At 39.2% G+C, this 21,711-nt stretch overlaps 1 long non-coding RNA gene across 2 annotated transcripts; it reads left to right on the top strand.

Annotated features, from left to right (window-relative positions):
* Positions 1-554: 554 nt before the first annotated feature.
* On the top strand, positions 555-20,576 carry LOC112846627 (uncharacterized). Of its 2 annotated transcripts, none has more exons than XR_003219692.1 (3): positions 555-1,003; positions 20,091-20,288; positions 20,369-20,576. It is a non-coding gene; the product is annotated as an uncharacterized LOC112846627 (long non-coding RNA). The 2 variants fall into 2 exon arrangements; XR_003219691.1 differs by having other exon boundaries at positions 555-4,079.
* Positions 20,577-21,711: the final 1,135 nt, after the last annotated feature.

The following is a 21,711-nucleotide window of genomic DNA, read 5'->3' as shown; positions in this document are numbered from 1 at the left end:
AAATGACTTAAATCTGAGGAACTCAAATTGCGACAGGAAAGATGTAGGCTGAAGCTTTCGCTTAAAACACCCACACTTTATACAGAGGATATTGTAAATATGTATTCTGCACTGCAACACTTTTACAACTAAAGTTCCCAAAAAAGAAAGAAAAAAATGAAAAATGAAATGGCCTTCACAGAAGCACACTGTGTTAAAAATAAAAATGTGAAAGCAAGCTGCAGCATGAACGTTGCAAATGTGTCCTAATCATGAGAGTTTTTTTCTGTTTTCATTTGGATGTGCACGAGTGTCTGGTTCTGGAAAAGCTTTAAAGCCTTCACATGAGTTATGAAGTGCACCAATAACACAACACGCCACTAGCAACACCAGACAGTGTAAATCTGAATGAAAATATGTTGCCTGGTTCATAATAGTGCAACAAGGGTTGTATTATACTGTTATATGTATATGCAGAGTGAGTATATATACACAAAAATAACATATAACGTACTGTAGCCTCACAGCAAGATGGTTTTGGGTCTGAGTCATGCAGACATGCACTTACTGAGGTTACATGTGGGCTAATCGGAGAGTCTCAGTTGGCTCTAAGTTTGAATATGAGTGTAAATGGTTGCCTGTTTCTTTGTGTTAGCCTTGTGACAGACTGGTGAGGGTGTACGCTGCCTCTCGTGCTAAGACAGGCTCCAGCCTCCCTGTGACCCTTAATTGGATAAGCAGAAGAAAATGAATGCACATATACATAAAAGTATAAGAATAACATAGCAAAAATAAATATCACTAAGATTTGTTCATAAATATTGCACATTAGATTTCTCTGTTGGAAAGCTTTGTTTTGACTACATGGAGCAGTCCAGTCATTTGTAGCGCTGGTGGTTTGGGGGCATGTTTAGTGATCTGCTACAGATCCTGTGGAAAGAGAAGACCCAGTGATCATCACTGTCGTCACCACGCGCTGCAGGGACTTCCAGTTAACCGTCCAGACATCACAGATATGCACAGGGTAGGTCATTTCTTCTCTATCAGCGCGAAAAGAGCAGATGCTGCTGTGACAAGGACAGGATGTGTGTTATCTGTACGACAACCTCCACTGTGGTGTTGTTGATAACATGTAGTGTGTAGCTGTGCCGGCTTCTGATTTCAACGATGATCTCTTTGGTTTAGTTGACATTCTGTTCCAAGTTGTTATCAATGCACCACTCAACCAGTGCAAGGACTTGCTCAGTTTTTTCAAACCCTTTTTTCTTTATGTTCAAGAAAAATATAAAGTAAGTAACAGGATTATCCATCCATTAAGTGGAGAGAACGCACGCAGACATGAGAAGAACATGCAAACAGAAAAAGGGCCAAAGCCAGGACTCAAAACAGGAACTTTCTTAGGCAGCAGTGCTAACCACCTCCCACTCTAACTGGAAATTGTAGCAGTTAAAGATGCAAAATGTAAGACTGATAATTTAAAAAAAACTGTTAATGACATTCAAAAATTTTCAGCACAATGTGAAGTAAAATGGTGTGATGTTACATCAAAGAGGTCTGTGTTAGGAAAGCTGTTCAAGGAGAGAAGACACACAGGGATATACTACAAAGTGAGCATAATGGGTATCCATGTATGTGAAACACGCTGTCTAACCTTGTTAGATCTCCATGGTAACCGTTGCTGAACCCATAACCTGACCTTGTTTGACTTCATTTTGTTTCAGTCCATCCCATACACAACCATGTAAAACACCTTTTTGGTGTAACTTGTACACCATTGTCACCACCTTAGTTATAAGCCTTTCTGGTAATGCCCCAAAAACCTTTAAAAAAGGTTAATTTATTGTAATTTCATGCCTAATAAGGTGCTACACGTGCAAAATATTTGCGGCACGGGAACCTAAAAGTGAAAAGGTTTTTACAGGAGAGGTAGAGAAAATGTACTTTCCTCTGCCGCCACATCACAGCAGCGAGATGAAGCATCAGCTACGTCTTCATCTGCATGAAGGCAACACTTGAAAAGAGCGACTTCTTTCATTTTTAAATATGAGGCCCCACCTAGTGGGATGTCACGTTTCTAAACACCAGAGATTGTTGCTATGTTTCACTGTGTCAGTACTTTTGGACTCCTTTAGCCTCGACAGCAACAAGTTTTCTATTTTTAAAGAAAGACTGACATAAGTCCTAAAAAGTTTATAAATGTTCAGTTCTTCAAAAAAGAAATTCTGATTCAGCAGAAAAAGGAGGAAGCAGAAAGAGACAGGGACTTTAAGCAGCTGATATGTTGCTTTTATTTCCTTCAACCATATGGTGTATGGAGTGTATGGCTGTGGTAATAAAGGACAATTTCACACAGTTTTTAAGCTGTTGGACAACAGTGGAGCTCTGTGGACACTTCGGATATATAAAAATCAGTGATAAAGATATTACGAGGCAGAAGATATGCTACACAGTAAATTTAATTTCTCCATTTTGTAATGAAAAGTAAAACTTTTGGAGGATATACAGTAAATAAGTTGAATTTTTCATTCAACCGCTGATTGGAAAGTCTGAAAAGTTAATGTTTCAGTAATTTTGTTTCAGGACGTCAACTGTATCTCTGAGGATTTTTTTTATTAAAGGAGTGAGATTAAGACATGAGAAGAGGAAGGATAGATCTACAAGAATCTGCAAACTGAGTAAACTAAGAAAGGGGGAAGTTACCAAAATAAATCACTGAGTGGAAACAAGGGAACTAAAGCAAAGAAAAACAGGAAACAAAGACAGACAAGGAGAAACTTGGTGAGCCTGGGAAATAATTATAAAAAGATGTTATCAATAAAACTCCACACTAACACTAATAAAGAAACTGCCCATGACCTTCATGCTTTAGACTGCTTTAAACACTCCGCTTCTCCTCCTGGATCGGACATACTGTTGTGGGGTGTCAAACTTATTATAGTTCCTGGGCCACCTGCAGTCTGATTTAACCAAGAGGATCTAGGCTGTAAAACTGCTGAATAATAAATGATAACATTTTCCCCTTTTTAAGTGTAAATAAGTACTTTCTGAGAACTTTTGCATGCAATGATTCATCAGCAGAAGATAGCTGAGGTCAAATAAATGTAATTTTAACAATATGTGTCACTTTTTCCACTTTTTCCACTCTACTGTCATTACGAAAGAGATGCTTCTGTCATAACCAGAAACCAAGCACCTCAGTGCAGCTCTTTGACTTGTAGGAAAAATACAGTGAAAAGGCTTAAAAACGATGTCGATATAGTCATACACTACAGTAGTATACAGTATGTCATCACACCTCCAGCTCCTTCGCTCCATGACCTCAATAAACACGTTCTTGCCAGTTTATGTCTTATTTAACACATTTCCTAAATTAAGGTCCTCATTAGAGTCAATAAATATAAGTATGATTTAGGGCGGCTGCCGTATGTGCACACAGTGCCAAAAGATTCTTAGTCACCAAACACCAAGATGATGATGGTAAAAACAGTCCATGTCTAAAAGATCTTATTGCAGGGAGAAGATGAACTGTGGGGCAGCACTAAGGTCCAGCATAAGATTCATGTGAATTAATTTAAGCTGTGACTCATGAGAAGCAACTGTATTCCAGGAGTCCAGATGGAATTGAGGCCCATAGGTCAACTTTAATGTGGAACAAATGGCAAAATCTGTAAATAGACAAAAACAAGTCATCGAGTGTGCGTAGGTGGATTTTTCTGTGCAATAAATCAGATATATTTTAGACCTCGTGAGTCAGGATCATTGTCTTTTTATAACTTTTTGCTCTGTGATTCACTTACTGGGACTCTTCACAGTTCCTCTTTGTTTTCCTCCACAATAAACTCTTGATTGAAAAGACAAACTATCCTGTTTTTAGAGTCACATTTGCTGTCAACAGAATATTCCCTCACAAAGCACTTTATCAGGACCAGCAGTCAGCCAGTCATTTGGCAGGGCTTCACAGCATAAAACCCTCCTTCAGTTAACATGAGTCTGGCATGACTGCTGGCAGCAGATAGGCTGGTTTGCGAGAGTTCGGTCAGAAAGATGGATGAGCAGCAGTTGTTTGGATGGACACTCTTTGCTGATGCCAGAGTTCAGAGGTGGGTGAATGACAGAAGGAGATAACCTGTGTTCAGCCCTCTTCCTTCAGAGAAAAACAAAAAAACAAATCTGAGTCTGCAGTGGGCACAGGCTCACCTTCTAGCGTTAAAGTTTGGTATTAGCAGCATGAATACACAGCCTGTAATGGGACTGACCCAAAGCTGCACTTCCTCTAATAGCCACTTGAGGCTGCTGCTAAACATTAAACCCCACAGACATTAAATTTTTAGTCATACTGAGAAAAAGGAGTCAATTTTATAAATGTTGGTCATTCTAAGTTTCAAAAATGAGGATCATCTAGATTATGCTCATTAAGTTTCACAGATCAACCCCTCTCTCTTTAAATCAATTTTCAACACAAAGATGATGATGGCAAAAATCCTCGGGGCTTCAAACACCAATGGATGATGTCATGATAGTGACATTCATCTTATCTTTTTCTATCTGCCTCTTAAGTCTGACATCATTAGCCGTCACCGAGAGTTTAAAACTGTCTAAATTCTTTCATTTGTATTAAAATGATCAGTGCAGCTGCTCTACCAGGTGTAACAATAAAGTTTAACATCCAGGCATCCATGAAAAACAGAAGTTAGCAGTTAGTTAGCTTCCAGTTTCCATCTAAATATGATATACTATGAGGGATTTCTGAAAACCTAAAATGTACAGCTCTGCTATCACTTTGGATAAAATGAAGAAGGAAAATTAAGCAGCAGGGACGTTTGTAGGGTTACTGAAGTTGGGCCAGCTGGCGTATAATGGTACGCTGCTGTTGGCTAGCTAAAGAGCTATGGTTAGGATATTAAAAACACTTTTGCAGAGTGGAGCTGGAGGATGCATTTAATTTTTTTCCACTCAATTAAATGTGAGAGCCCCAGATGGGTAGAGACGAATGCAATCACACGACAGGAAAAATATGCTGAAAACAGACCAAACTTCATCAGGACAGCATCTGAGACAATCCGTCCAAAATACGAGGTTAGTCATTTATATATTGCTGCATGATTTGGATTACTTGCTATGAAAACTTTCTGATCCTCAGCTTCATGGTCTCATTCAAGTCTTTGTTAACCTCAGAGTGGTGCTTTTCTGACCTGTTCAAATATTTGGTGTCTGGCAAACTGTGAGCCCAACCCGGTCTCATGGCAAAGCTGATGGGCTGTAGTTACATCGTATGGTTTTAAAAACGAAGCTTTAAAATGTGCTGCAGATGAATGCCAGTAATAAAAACTGAGAGAGGCCAACAGTGATCACTGACTATTTTTAAGGGCTTGTTCAGATTAAATAGAACAAGATACAAAGCATTAAAACACCTTAAAATGACAATAGCCTTAATAAACACAGTGTAGTTTGGACCCGGAAGCAGGGTTTATATGTCATCCCTTAACAACCGAATGGTGGCTTTTATATGGAATTTTTTATATGAAACAAAAAACTAAAAAAGTAACAAAAGAAAAAAAGCCCAAACAAAAGACAGCCAAAATTTGCAAAAATATGCTGCAATGCAGAAGAGAATTCAGAGTACAGGAGACAATCTGTCATACACTAGATTTCAGCTTATATGCTGAGTAAATAATTTGCTTAAACGGAAACAAAGGGAGGAAGTGCAACTACCGGCAAAGAAAAGGAAATGATTACTTTGTGTGCCTGCAGGTTGGCATACAACCTGTGCTGTGTAAAGTCTGCTGCTGGTGGTGTAATGGTGTGAAAAGTTTCCATAGCACACTGAATGTTGTTTTCAGTGTTGTTATTGACGATTTGAGTCCATTTATGGCCACAGTTTGCCATCTTTCAGTGGCTATTTCCAGTATGAAAATACACAGAATTGTCTCTTTCCTGGTCACCAGCTCTGAAACCAATTAAAAAAGTCCCTTTGGGATGTGTTGGATTCACATCATAACAGTGCAGCTAACAAACCTGCAGAAATAATGTGAATCTCAAACAAACGTTTCCCACATCTTGTCCAGACCAAGAAATTAGGTTGTTTTGACAGCCAAGAGAGGCTCAGTGCATTAGTATTAGTGCGGCGTTCCTAATGAAGTCCTCACTGAGTGTATTACTGCTGTTAAAGAAGCACTTCAGTTGTTAAGCATACTGACTATTCATTTATGAATGTGTCATAAAATATAAAACAAACCCTGATTTTATTATTTAACGCCTCTCTATGGTTCAATTGAAGCTGCACGTACAAACATTGTTAATCATAAAGGAGATAGTATACACAAACAGGGAAGGTTTGGTTGAGAATATTACTTTAAGTTAGCGTGTGACTGTGCTGCTGCAGGAAAAACTGACAGAATGTGACTCTGTGTTACCAAAAAACGAATTCGGCAGAGACATGAATAGGCCAGATAAGTCTGTCAGTTCGTTCTCAGATGGGTTGTTCTGAGCTGACCCTTGTCAAATTAGATCTATTGCCACCAATGCCAATCAACTGGAGTATTTGTTACGAGATAAGGTAATCTGCCTGCTGCAGACTCTTCTGTCTGCATCGCTTTGACTGATCTTGCTGTAATGGCTTTCATCATTGTACTCTGTCCATTATGAAGAATCCATTGTTCCCACTGCTCCATTCATAGGAGAATAGTTTGTTGCAAGGCAAACCACAAAATGGATTTAAATGGGTGCTGGATATTTGTGTGGCGGTCCAAGATGTTCTTCGGCCTTGGATTTTTGTTTCGTACTGAAAAGTCACTCTGCTGTGAATAAAAAAGGACTGCAAAAAGATACAAAACAATCACAAGTGGCATAAAACGTAGACACAAAATAACAGATGAGACAAAAAAGGATGTAATAGAGACACAAAACAATCACAAAAGAGATGTAAAATAATCAAAAAGAGATTTAAAAGCACAAAAAAGAGAAAGTAGCCACAGAGCCTCTAAACAACCCAAATCTGTACAAAAGAACTACAAAGGGATAAAAAAGAGTCACAAAACAAACACAGAATAGATACAAATTAACCACAACGGGACACCAAACAACCAAAAATATCACAAAGCAATCTTAAAGAGAAACAAATTAACCACGACGGGACACCAAACGGAAAATAAGAGATACCACCCCCCCCACAGAGACGTGAAAGAACTACAGACACAAAATAATCCAATTTTATTTTATTTTGATAGGGCCAAATCAAAGCAATCGCTGGTGGTGTGCAATACTCTAAGATTTGGTATTGATCCGATACCGAGTAAATACAAGGCCGATTATCGCCGATACTGATACTTTTTAGTAATTAACATAGATGCATCACCATTGCTAAATGTGAATGGGTTTTCATGACCTTTAAGTGTTTTGGGGGGATTTTTCCTTTAAGTTATTAATTAGTTTAAACCCAGGACAGAAATACTAAAATGAGTAAGTCTGTGGCACATCTAGTTGTAGTTTAAATATAGTAATCATACTGTATCTGTTTCCCAGTTAACACAAAGGGGTAATTAAATCAAATCTGAGCCATATTATAACTGGAATGTTTGCTTTAACTCAATTATATCAATGTCTTAATGTAATTGATGCTTTTTTAGTTGATTAAAGTAAGAATTAGCCAGCTGCACTTTAAAAATTACAGTAATGCTGAAGATAACTAAAATATTACTGTTACCACCATCATGTACCTGGATACTCTCTGCCATACTGCACTGCTGGGCGGCCTGGCTAGCTGAACATGCTTGCTTCTTTGCCTAACTCTGCTGAGTCACGTGACAGGACCAAACTGTGGCTGCTCTGCGCTGTGACACTTGAAAGCAGCGGCACTTACACAGGCTGCCAGGTTGCCCCTTTGATTAAACTGCAGCAGTGCATGCAGGAGAGAAACAGAAACTAAAGTATCGATCTCATTACACATGGATTGGATCGACCCGCCCACCACTAGCAATCGCCTCAGGCGCTTTATATTGTAAGGTGATGACCTAGTTCTACAACAACAGACCTAAAATAGCTAATTAGAATTACAAAGGAGACACAAAGAAACCCAATTAGAGAGACTTAAAATAACCAAAAAGAGGTACCAAACACTCACAAAAGAGACACACTTAAAACAACTAATCATCTGAAAAGAGGCACTAAATAAAACCCTACACATAAACTGAGCACAAAGAAGCCACAACATGCATTTAAGGGAAATTAACCACAAAGTTTAGATAAACTAAGTTTATGCAAGAGTTTAAAATCTAAAATTACCCAGCTCTTCACTAGGCTGATGATTCAGTCTAATGTCACATTACCCCCCTCTGTGTCCTCCTGCCACTTTTGGCATAAATGCAAAACCATATACAGTACAGATTGGTTCAGAAACATTTGTGCAGAAACAGTTTTCCTGTTTTTATATTTGCAATCAAGATGTAACCAAAGGATTTATTTGGTTTTAATACAAGAGATTCAACAATCTCTTTCAACTGACTGACTATCTCATCTGGCTACCTTTCTAGTGGAAGATTTAATATCATTTATTATCCAGTGTTTACACAGACAGATAACTGCATGGGAAAAGTGGGCACATGCCCAGGGCATTAAGGTTTTATTATTGTATAGCATACAATGTTTATTTAAAGGGTATTAGTTAGTAGCATGATTACTGTTGGTCTGGTGGGAGAAAGGCAAACTAAGAGAATCGGCAGAGCATAAACTGTCAGCAGATGTGTCAGAGTGTCTGGATGCTAATGCTGCTAGAATGAGTTCACAGGATGACTGCAACATTAGGATGACTGATGCTTGTGGTGCAGCAGTGCTCACACTACCAAACCAACTGTCTGAAGTTAAGAATATTCTCTGGCTCCTGTGGAAAGCTACTGAGGAAAAAAGCTTTTCTTAATGATATAGGATGTTAAAAATCAACTGAACTGGATCAGAAGCAGGACTTTAACAACTGTATTTTTCTCTCAAGAACATCACAGAAAGTTAGTGCTTAGCAGGGGCACTTCCAGTTGTTTTACATGGGTTGCCTAGAAAGGGAGCCAAGAACAAGATAATTATATTATAAATATTTTATTATATTAAATAGTTTAAAATCAGAGCAAAATCTAATGTAGAAAAACTGTAAAAATCACGCACATAATTTCATGGACATGAAGATTTGAGTGTTAGTACAGATTTGTTACATGAAAAGTTGACCTACACACAGCAGAAGACCACGCCAGGTGGAACACCTGTGATCTGGAAACTGAGGCTGCAGTTCACACAGGCTCTCCAAATTGGACAATAAAATATTGGAAAAACGTTCCCTGGTATGATGAGTCTTGACATCTGGATGGTAGGATCAGATATTTTGGCCACTTAGTAACAAATTTAGATCATTTAAAAGTGACAGCATACCTAAATATTGTTGCTGACCATGTAAATCCCGTATCCTTCTTCTTGGGAGGATAAGGTGTCCCAAAGCTCAGACTGTTTTAAAATGGCTTCTTGAACATGACAGGGAGTTCACTGTACTCAAGTGGTCTCCACAGTCACCAGATCACGATTCAACAGGGCAGCTCGTGTGTGCTCCAACAAATCTGCATCGATTGTGTGACGATTTCATGTCAACATCAACCAGAATCCTAGAGGAAGCTTTCCAGCACCTTGCTGAATCTGTGAACTGAGGTATATGTAACTTATGACACCTAAAGAGATTACATCAGAACTGTATATCAGTAAACCTTATGAGTAAAAGTACTTAGTTACATGCTTTCCATTGTTGGACACTATAAGATTAACTCTATCCTCATGGCTTCAGTTGGGGATGAGGGGGGTCATGTGCCCAGTGCTCAGGAAGAACACTGTTCACTGCACTTTCGTTCAGATTAAAGTGTGTGTTTGACTCCTAAAGATGTTTATGTTGTGTTGAACATGGCAGGTACAGAAAGCAACAGAAGAGCAGTAATCTAACAAGATGTCAAAAAAGCGAATGCAACAAACACAAACTCAAAGTAATGCGGCTGGAGTTGTAAGCTGCCTCGTGCTATGAATGTACGTTTTTCTAATGGAGTCATTTGGCAGAGACGTAGACAGACACTTACATCGATCAGTATGCGTCTCCAGTCTCTATGAGCCTTGATTCAGTCAAAGCAAAAATAATTGCCTCCAAAGTGGGCTCCAGCAGCTGCGGTGGCGACGGTCTGAAACAGCAGCAGCGAGTCATGAGGACGAAGCATTCGGTCTGAACCTGCTGCATAAAGCGCAGGTGCGACAGAAGAGAGGCAAAATTGTCCTTGATATTGGTAATTATTGAGGTGCCATCCATCCCATTTTGTGCCATTTAGAATCTCCTCGCCTGCATAAACAAGTGTACTCAGTGTTTTGATTTGGTCATTAAGTCCCAACAACAGGCCCTCATGCCAAAGCAGACACATGTGTCTATGTGTAGGCATAATGCACTATAACAGTGTTGGAAAGTCACATAAAATGTAGCAGTTAAGTATCTCTGCTGGATACTCACATTATATTATATAACAAACATTTGATACAGTAAACAGTGTACTTATGACATCATCGTTAAATGAAACAATCGAACTGCAAAAAGTCAACAGAAAAAACAAACAAACAGTTATTTGAAATGGACTGGTGAGCAAAACATGTTCAGATTCATTTTTAATCCAAGCAGTAAACCCTGAGCTGAAAAATGACGTCAGTGAAAATCTGCAGCTCCTCTAATGACCATGAATCCCGTGTCAACTTTACAGCAGAAATAATCATGTTTACAGCATGCAGCAATATACAGCTCTATACAGGGTGAATTCCTGTATTACTAATCCATTTGGATACCAGTAAGGCTCAAAGTTAGAGGTGTGGTAACAGCTTTACCTGAAACTGAATCACTGAACTACACCTTGTCTGTCCAAAACTATAACACATGTATATACAAGATGTTTAATAGGTGGTATGGCTATCTCCCATCTACACATGACATATCAGAAATGCAGAAAGACCTACACTTCTCGGGCAGTGTGTAGGTGGGCTTTGTTCTGTTTGAGCAGAACAAAGCCTACCTGCGCACTGCGGGGGTGCCACAAGACCGACACAAATACCACACGGCACTTTCATAGACATCCAGGGCTGCAGCAGCAACTCGGACATGCATGCCATGCCAGCATCCAGCAGACAGTGTAGTCCAGCCTCGGTCACCTTGAGTCAGTTGCACTACAGTGGCACTAATGACGCTGATATTGTGTGTATTTCATTCAGTAAACAAATTACCAACTTGAGTGACATCCTGTTCTTAATCCATAGGATTTAATATGATGTTGGTCCACCCTTTGCACCTATAACAGCTTCAAGTCTTCTGGGAAGGCTTACCGCAAGGTTTAGGAGTGACTTTATGGGACGTTTTGAACATTCGACACTGATGTTGGACGAGAAGTCCTTGCTCATAGTCTCCACTCTAAATGATCCCAAATGTATCCATGGGGTTGAGGTCAGTGTGCTGCAAGCCAGTTAAGTTCTTCCACTGCAAACTTGCTCATCTATTATGGACCTTGCTTTGTGGAAGGTGCCCAGCCATGTTGGAACAGGAAGGGGCCATTGCCAAACTTTTCCCAAAAAGTTGGGAGCATGAAATTGTCCAAAATGTTCCTTTCACTGGAACTAACTCCTGAACTCCTGAAAAACAACCCCACACAACCAAACTTTACACTTAACACACTGCACTCAGAGAAGTACTGTTCTCCTGCAAACTGCAAAAACCAGACTTGTCCATCATATTGTCAGACAGAGAAACCTGATTCATCACTCCAGAGAACACGTGTGCACTGCTCTGGAGTCCAGAGGTGGCGTGCTTTACGCCGCTGCATCCGACACTTTGCGTTTTGCATTGTTAGGGTTAGGGTTGCATTAAAAATGTGATGAAATGCGGGGCGACCCCTTCGGTAGCAAAAAGTTCAGTTGTAAAGATGTTTGAGAAAATTAACCCATTTCTCACTTGGAGATGTAGAATCTCTTTAATATTATCACTATAATTGATTTATGACTTCGACTTTTATGACTTGTGTTTGCTCCTTGGAAAACAGAATGATTAGTACTACAGCAAGTATTAAGATATTTATAGTGCATTTGTTCTCACAGAAGCTTCATAATCATGAAGTTTGGCTTCATAATTGTGCACTTAATAGATTTCAGAGAATACACAACTCAGAGAGATACAAGTGAATAATAATTAATTTAATTACATTAATTAAATCCCAGAAAAGGTGCAGACATACTGAAAAGGGAAGAAAAGAACAGCAACACTACACCTGAGAATTCAGCACGTGGCAGCAAAATCACCCGCTTTAAAAATTTAATTTCTGTTTATGTACTTAAATAATTCTCCTTTACCATTACCACTTTACTGTACTCAGGCTTTAAAAAAAGATGTTTTAAATCGAGCCACGATGAAGTCAGTCAGGTGTTTTGGGTGCATCACACAGACAGAGAAACCTGTTTATTACTTTATTACCAATTAACTGTGCAGAAGGTCACATTAGCTTTCAAATTGCATTTTAAAATACTCAAAATGACACCACAGCATAATCAAGAGGGCATGCTTGTGGGGGTTCTCGGTATCTCGTGTCATTTTAAGGGCTTCGCAGCAGTAGCATAAGGTCCTTTGGACCACTAAATACTGAATACTGAGACGTTTTGATATTACAGATATTACAGACTGTTCATATGTCTACACACTGTCACATAATTTGCTTTGAGCTTCAGCAGATTGTCCTTTGTGAACAGCTGACCTGTGCTCCTACCACGATATTCACTGCTCTTTATAGATTTAGCCAACTTAATTCAAAAAGATATAAGCAGGTGTAATGTGAGCAGATTTCTAACCTGTAGACTTTATGAAGCTAGTATAAAAGGCAGACTTTAGTGAGTGAATCTAATCAGCTTCATCACCTAAAATATAAATTGATATCTGCGACCCGTGATGTAACCTAGTAACAGCTCCCTAGATGTAACCAGCCCAATATAGTGCATCACTGTAAGTGTTATCACAGTAAATCAATTAGATTAAAAGCAGTTTGATTGATATAGCACCAATTCAAAACATCAACAGCCTCAGGGCATTTTATATTGTAAGGTAAAGATCCTACAATAACATTTGTGGAAACTAACCAGTTTAGCCTGCACTAAACTGTGTAGTGCAGTGTTTTCATGCAACCACTGAATTACAGTGGTCACGAAAGTCACAAGAAACAGTTTTGTGTGTTTGCTGAAATTGGCTGCTGCTGAAAAATGTTTATACCTCTTCTAGCTAGATGCTTAAGTACTACTGTATGATCACAGCTCTACGTTTGTGCCATGAAGGCATCACTGCGATGAAAAGGAAAAAGGCTGTGCTGAGAGTTTAGGAGGGCTGTGGGATATCATTATTTTTTAAATTATCAAGCAAGTATATAAATGTTACCAGAAGCAATGCCCTGCTGCAGGAAAAATTACTCTCATTTAATAATTATATGCATTAACCAGCCTATCAGATTTAATTACTCAGTAACTGAAGGTGCTGTTCCGGCCCACAGATGCAAACATCACATTTTTTACTTTTATTTTTGACTGGATACCAATTTTACTGTTCAGAAAAATTACCTAGTTTGATTTCACCGAGCTATTTCTGGTTGTTTGTCAGAGTTGCTGGATCTGAATCCATTATAGTTTTGAGGGATTATTGACCAATGCAAGCTTGGACACAGCAAAGTTTTTAGCCTTGCTGGCTAGTCTAACGTAAGAAAACCCTTAGAAAATAGCCAAAGCTAAGCATGGTTAAATGGATGATGTTAGGGTTGCAAACATAATTTGAGATTAGTTTGCCGAGTGTGGCTAATGTTAGAAAGCTAGCATCCACATCCACTTAATTCACACTTTGTTCATTTATAACGTCTTGCCACAAAAATAGAAAGGTGCTGCTCTGGCTAGTGGTGGGTGGCGTCATAGCATCTTAGAACCAAAAGGGAAAACTGTTTTATCAAATAAGAATAAGGTGTTAAGAATAAGAAGAATGTGCTAATTGTTTTCCTGACTCTTTACATCCAGCTGCAAGCCACTCCAGTGCAAGTGCAAGTTTCTGGTGTTTTTGTCGTTTGGAATTATGTTAGTCTACTTTGTTATTCTAGGCTTGATTTTGTAGTGACTTGGTTATTCTGTTTAGCTTTTGTTTATTAGATTCCCCCTTGTGTCTCTGCCCTCTGTGTGTCTGTGTGTATTTAATTGTGTGAGTTCCTGTGCCGTGTTTCTCCTCATGTTTTATTCCGTCATGTTTATTTATGTTCCCCAGCTCGTCATGTTGTCTCTCCCCCTCCAGTCTGCGTCTCGGTGTACTTCCTGTTTTACTTTGATAGTCTCCCATCAGTGTACGTCATGTTGTGTTTGCTCTTCCCCTGTCTCGTTATGACTATCCGTGTCAGCTGTGTTCCCCGTGTGCTCCTACGTCCCTCGTTATCTTTCTGTGTACTTACGTCAGTGTCTCCCTCAGTTCTGTGTCGTATCTTCCCTCTTTGTGTTATTAGGTTATGATTTTCCCAGTCTAGTTTGTATGGATTTGCCATTCAGCAAATAAAGCTGGTTTTGATTTCCTCTCCTGCCTCTGCTACACAGACGTTTGTGACCTGATGAAGCCAACAGAACCACATCATCTGCAAAAAGCAAAAATCAAATGCTGAGGCCACCAAAGGAGTTCTTCACAAATACATAAAAAATATGAATATGAAAAATATGGAAAGTTTGTCTTGTTGTTTTCCATCGTACAACCTAACACAGCTCTAGATAATGCCCTGGACTGATAAGGGATGGGAACTGATAAGAATTTAATGATTTGATTCCTTATTGATTCTCATTGGCTCCACTTTGGGAGTCACCGTCAGAGCATATCAAAGTCATTACATTCTGCAAATTAATTGCATACTGTGTGGTCAAACGTTTGCACGTATTGGAGTTATTTCCACTCTTTGCTGTAAAGTGTTGAGTTATTACTCAAAAAAAGTAATTATTAAACATCTTATACAGTAAACTTTCTTAAAAGTAATGCAGTACATTACTTAATTGCTCCCAGGAGAAAGAAATTCATTGTACTACTCATTACATTACTTTCTAATTTCTCTATAGAATGACCCAATACGCATTGTCTGATAATTACCATTTATCAGTATAAACTCATAGGCTATATAGTCCCACACACCAACACATATCCCTATCCTACTGAGGAGACATACATCTTTTTCTTAGTATTCAGGTGTGAACGCAAACTTGAAAACCATCACAAAGAGAGTTCAGACTGATCACCACAGTGATTGTAGAAACATGAACAGATAGAAACGGAGGCTGCAGCTTGACTGCTCATCAATTTGTTTTCTGTTGAAGGTCAGGGTCAGGTCTGCTGGTCTGGGCTCGGCATTCATCAGTCTGGGTCCTTAGCTAGCTCAGCATTAGCATGGATTAGCATGCTTGCAAAAAGCTCAAGTTGTCTTGGCAGCTTAAGTCAGTTGTTCCTGTTCTGGATGCACTTTACCATCACGTTCTAGTCTATTGTGCAATAATTATAAAAGTAATGTCCAAATCCAACTGTAGACTGCTAATAATTTTCTCCTCTGACAAATTGAAATCAGCTGATTGTAGCACAAGTACAAATGGAAGTGATAAGTGAGGTCAATAGTGAAGGAGACTAACAATTCCAAGGAACTAAACTACTGGGAACCAATGTTCCCTCTAATTTTTCATGTGTCTGAGCGAACACACAAACTCCCTGAGCGTCCCTTGGACCACTGTGAGCGACATCAGACGTGTGCACTGTGGTCACGCCAGCATCGAATCCATCCAAGTTACATGGTTTATTAAAATAATCAAATTACAGCATTTACATTTATGTTAGACTACTTTTAATTAAGTGCTTTAACCCACTTACAATGAAAATTTCAAAAGTCTTGTTCATGACCTGTGTAGTATGTTAACACTATTGGAAGCAAAAATAACTTGAACTCCAATTTTGAAAACACAACTTTCTTTTTTTTTTTTTTTTTTTTTATAAAGCTCTGACTTGTATCATGAGTCTGTGGTCTGGGAGAGAGTCTGTAACTCTGTCTGCAAAATACAGTATATAATGACCAATGTTGGGCAATTAATTATATAATTACTACTTTTAAAAAGTAACTGAGTTTTGCAAACAACAAGGTTTTTTTTGCAGCTATTTACCTAAAAATGCAGCCAAGGCGTTTTTTAAAATAAACATTTCAAATTATTTACAGAACAATCAGCTGTTCTGCATCAAATCTGATGCCACACAAATGATTTGTGCCACTCCAAAAAAATAATTTCTGTCCACTATGAGATGAAGGAGAACAACAGCCTGATACCTGCAGGCCTGACAACAGGAGATGTATCACTGCTGTAACACCTGTAACATTCAGCAGCCGCCTCATTGCCCTGACACACACAACAACACTATTGACTACACTACACACTAACTACAAAAAACAATACACTAACTTTAGACTCCAAACACGCTAAACGTCGCATATCTCTCACATCTCAAAGCACCGCCGTCACTCCTAAAACTTCCCCCCTTTCTAAACAACTAAATGCCATGTTGCCATATCATTTTTTGATTGGTCGACACGGTACATTTTTCCGCCAATAGGAAAGGGTGGGGTTTCTTTTGGTTTTGGTTTTGCTCACAGGCGGAGAGTGATTTCGGGCGTTTTCCTTATAAAACACAGTTTTTACCGTTTCTTTCCGCAGTAAACGATAGTATTCAGGAAAAACAAACAAACATTGCATATTTTTTTATCATAACTCTGGTTTTACGTGGCCTATCAACACAATTTAAAAACTGGTATATAGTCCACACATTTTCCGTCAATTGTTCCATCTGTCCTGCTCACATCTCTGATGGTTGTACACGTTGTCATTAACGTGGCTTCACTCCACATTAGCCACGCCGCTTTGCTAGCTAAAACACCGGTGTCGGCACATAAGGACGCTGTCATAGCCTGTCAACCACGTTGATTAGCTGCGTATATACAAATATGAATCGCATCATTGGCTGAACTATGGGATAATGTGGCATCGTTCTAATCCCATACTGGAGCAGCCAGTCACTTACTGACTCACACTGCAAAACAGAATTGTTAATTCAGGTTAGATTTTTTTTGTGCGCAACGCAGATTTTCTGTGCGCAGAGACCGTGCCAGCAGTGCGCAATTGCGCACGCGCGCAGCTTAGAGGGAACATTGCTGGGAACCAGCTCTCTACAAGAACCAGTTTCTAGGCATGACAAGGGAGAGTGGAGGGAATGATAGCACTATCATATAATGATATGTAGTTACTGTGCTGCATCTCCAGCTGCCTTGGAGTAGTATCAGAGGTTAGGGACCGTGACCTGCTTGCCATTTAAAAAGCATTCTTATGGCTCCCCTCGCTGACATTTAAGTCAAAATATTATTTCTTCTTCACAGAGCAGTTTCTCTTCTTCTTCTGATCACAAATGTGGTCATTTAGTGTTCAAGGTCAGCTGAGAAACAATCCATGCGCCTTTGTGACAAATGCATCCATCATCAAAATCAGCGTGATGACTCACTGCCTGTCATTCACCGGCTTCTTAAAAGATGATGAGCCACATGTAAATGCTTTTTTAACTTACATTCACTGACTGAAGGCTGCGCTGTATTTGGACAGAAATAAACTTTTGTCCTCTCTGGTTTTCATCGACTCCTCCTCACAATAACTATTCATCTGCTCCTCTGTCAGAGGCTAAAAAACACTCATTTCCAGAGGGAAAGCTGAATGCCCCCAAACAACTCCTCAATTATGTCTGTGCTGAATCATTTACTTTAATTTGTGCAGCGTTTCATTTCTTTCACAGATAGCAAACCAGGTCAAGATGATTGTGGATGTTTCAAAACCAAACTGTCGCTCTTGTGGGCTCGTTGATTTTTGTCCTTGAAAGAAGGAGCCAGAGTATCGGTGCTGTTGTTGCTGCATCTTAAATGTGAAAATTTATATTCTCAGTTAAACAACAACTGATTGTTGACTGATTTTTTATGCATTCAGGTTTATTCGTTTCCATTAAGGTATGAATCACCACTTGACCATGACCATAGATATATTTCCTTGATCTCTAAACAGTCACAACGTTTTAACATCTGTGACCTTTACCATGAGCAGATTGAGTAAAAAACATCACAAGAAACACACACAGGGGAGTTTACCTGAACTTGAAAGGGTTCCCCATTCATTTTAAACATAAAGGTCAATACGCAGACTTTAAAAACAGTTATATATAAAGTTTTCTGTGACGACTGAATCTTATCAGTATTTATCTCAGTTTCAGTTTTAACAGTGTGACAGGTAAGTTGGAGATCACCAAACCACTTTTTTGATGAGCTCAAATTGTTCCCCATCCACTAATTTAGTGTTTATCTTATTTAGAAGACACTTGTAGCTCAGCACGTATGTCCAGTCATGTGAATTTGTCTGATTTGGAGTGTACATCCCTGCAAGTTCATGGTTTTTAGGGACAGAGGCATAAAAGCAAAGATGCAGAAACATCTATGCATAAATAAGCACCAGAAGCATTTGAATACAAAAAAGATATACAGTATAACATATTACATAAACACTAAAAATCACTCATAAAAAGTCACAGAAGAACACAAACAAATTAACAAAATTACAGAAACACAGAAATTTAGTTTAAAGAGCTAAACAGCTTTAGCTGAGTGACGCTATTCCACAAAATCCACAGTTCCTCTAATGGCCACTTTAGGGTGACTCCAAAAGGGAGTTGATCGCCATACTCTCTTAAAGACTCAACGGGCACAAATTTACAACAATACATACTACATAATAAATCTTATTTATAGTCTGGGACAAACAGTTTTGGCCTCTATAGATAGTTTCACCTCTCATAACAACTCTGACCTCTTCAAATCTCTGTGTGAGCTGCTGAAGTCTTCTGGAGCATTTTAATGGATTATTGGACTAATACTATGTCTTGTGGTGAATTACAAACCATAACCGAGGTTTGTGCTTGAGTTTCTGAGATGGGACCCAAATGCAGACACGGTGATGCAGGATGATGTTAAAGTGAAAGTGAGCCTTTATTTTGGGTGGCTGTACAAAAAACTCCTCAAAGCAACCAACGAAGGGATGAACTGAAAACATTAACAAAACCTAAACTGGGTGAAGCTACACAAACGCAAAACTCAAAACACTGAACATGAGACTCTCCAAAGTAAAACAGGAAATACATGAACGTGGAGACAAAGATGACACGGAGGAACACAATGGAGGCACACTATAAATAATGTGTGCCTCACTTCAATAATGAATAATGAAGTGACCAGAAACGAACTAAAACGATAAGTATAACATAAAACATAAACAGGGAGTCTGTACCATGACCATCTATATAAGTGAAAAATCATTGAGCAATAAGGCTTCAAAATGCAGCGTATAAGAACCAGTGTGTGTCACGGCGCTGACATCCATCTTTGAGACATCAGCCGTTAATTTGTTCCCAACATGTCTAAGAGTAGCCCAACTAAATTTAACCCTTACTTATTTTTTAATTGTAACTCTTATAGCTTGGAATTTATATTTGTGAACTACTGATCGTTTTCTTACGCCTACTCTCATGTCTGGATCTTTATTTATTGTGCATTTAGGTTTGCTTAGATATATTCTCTAATCGAAACCTATTAAGCTCTTCATCGTTGAGTTGATCCCTCCCATCTATAAATCTGCTCAATGTAAACTTGATACATAATGTGGAAAATTACCTTTAGTGTAAACGATTAGAAACAACCATGATTATGGGTAAGGCTATGGCAGGTCAGTCATGGTCTGGGGGAGTGCAGGGTTTTTTTCCCATAGAGCCGGTGGTTCCACCTCTGGGTGGAGTCACCGCATTCCAGCGTGCAATCTGAACCTGTTAGCAATTAAGCTACCGGTACTTAAGACCAGCGCTTCGCCAGATCTTCAGCTAACCTCTGTTAGTGTATGCCGTCACAGTTCTCGTGACATTGTTTACAGCGATATTTTCTGCTTACCAAGTGTTTCTCTGCTTGCAGTCCTCCATCCGATCTCCACGCTCTGACTCTGACAGTACTCATCTTCATTTGGTTTAACGGAAGAGCTCATGCTCACTTCTCCTACCTGCCTGCCTCCCTGCCACAGTTACTGAATACCACGGATCATCACTGGCTGGAACCATCACCGCCGCACTCGCTCCACTTACCCCTCTCATGCCAGTCCTTCACCTGCAATAAGTAAGACAGTATTTGCCCATGTTTGCTCTCTCGTGACCTGCACCGGAACATCTTCTGAACCCTGTCTCCTCTCGTTACAGTGACCCGAAGGCTCCTGGTTTCGTTCCCCGGCCTGACTCCCCTTTTCCCCACGCCACAGACTTTCATGTGTATATAGTTTCCTAGTACTCCACGTTTATTGTACACTTCATGTTTGCTACTCCTTAGAATCTCACATATGTTTCATAGCTCACGTAGCATCATAGTTGTAATTCTCTGTTTGTAAATAAAGTCTTGTAATCACGTTTACCAGTGCCTCCGTTTGTATCTGCAATTGAGTCCGTTTATCACTGTCATAGCAAGAAAAAATACTTTTCTTATTTATATACACAAATATATAAATAAAGAAACCAGAGGTCATCACTGGAGCATGTGAGAGGGTAACTTAGCTTAAGCCCTGTTGGTACAACCAGCCTCTGTACATTACCTCTGTTCTCTCACATGGTGGTGTTTAAATCCATGTGTGGTGTTTCCGTAATAAAGTGGCGAACACTCCCAGAGTCTTAATGGGAAACCATCACTGAATGGAAGATTGGAGGGCAGCCACAGAGTTCATCAGGTTCAAACAATAAACACACACTAGAATTAGTATTTGTATGTATGTATGTATATAGTACAAATTAGTCATGTATACTATTTTATTGATTTCTGTATTTTAAGCATCTCTCTCTCTCTCTCTCTCTCTCTCTCTCTCTCTCCCTCTCTCTCTCTCAAAGACTATTGAACATTCTGAGATAAATGCATTTCTCTCCTCTGCAATGTGAAGGTGTTATTGCTTCAAACATAAAGGACCCTTTAGTGTGCTGAGCCACTGTCAAAGTGCTGCAGTCTCTGAGAGGCTATACAACCTTTATACTGTGTGAACATACATGGAGTGCGATGCGATCTCCTCTTAGGGGAATGCTTGTCCTCCGAACACTTTAGAGGCATTGTCTTTGCAGAGATTGCAGGTTTTTGGTGCCATGTGCATTTCTTCAAGCAGTAAAAACAGAAACTTTGAAGTTAAGATAAATAAAACCAGATACTGATTCTAGGGTGAGATTTACTAGTGTTTCTATTAAAAATGCTCAAAACGGTTTTGTTTGTGGGACTTTTTTTAGCTTTCTGTCAGTTTTTCCTGATTACACCCTTGCTTCTATGGAAGTGCTGCTGCATGACAAGCAGAATAACAACAATCCCTACAGAAATGACATACAGACCATGCAGATAATCAAAAAGCAGAAACTGATGGGAATAACAAAAAAATACATCTTATCATACACAGTATGAGACAAGAGGACAATTAAGATGCTTCAAGGAAAGGATTTGAGAATATATCGTGTGCACTCTTGTGTGTACTGCCATGTATTTCACAGAAACATGTTGACAACACTATCATGAAACA

The sequence above is a fragment of the Oreochromis niloticus genome, linkage group LG4 (genome assembly GCF_001858045.2).
Source record: "Oreochromis niloticus isolate F11D_XX linkage group LG4, O_niloticus_UMD_NMBU, whole genome shotgun sequence".
Classification (NCBI taxonomy): Eukaryota; Metazoa; Chordata; class Actinopteri; order Cichliformes; family Cichlidae; genus Oreochromis; species Oreochromis niloticus.
This window is presented reverse-complemented; position numbering and strand designations above follow the sequence as displayed.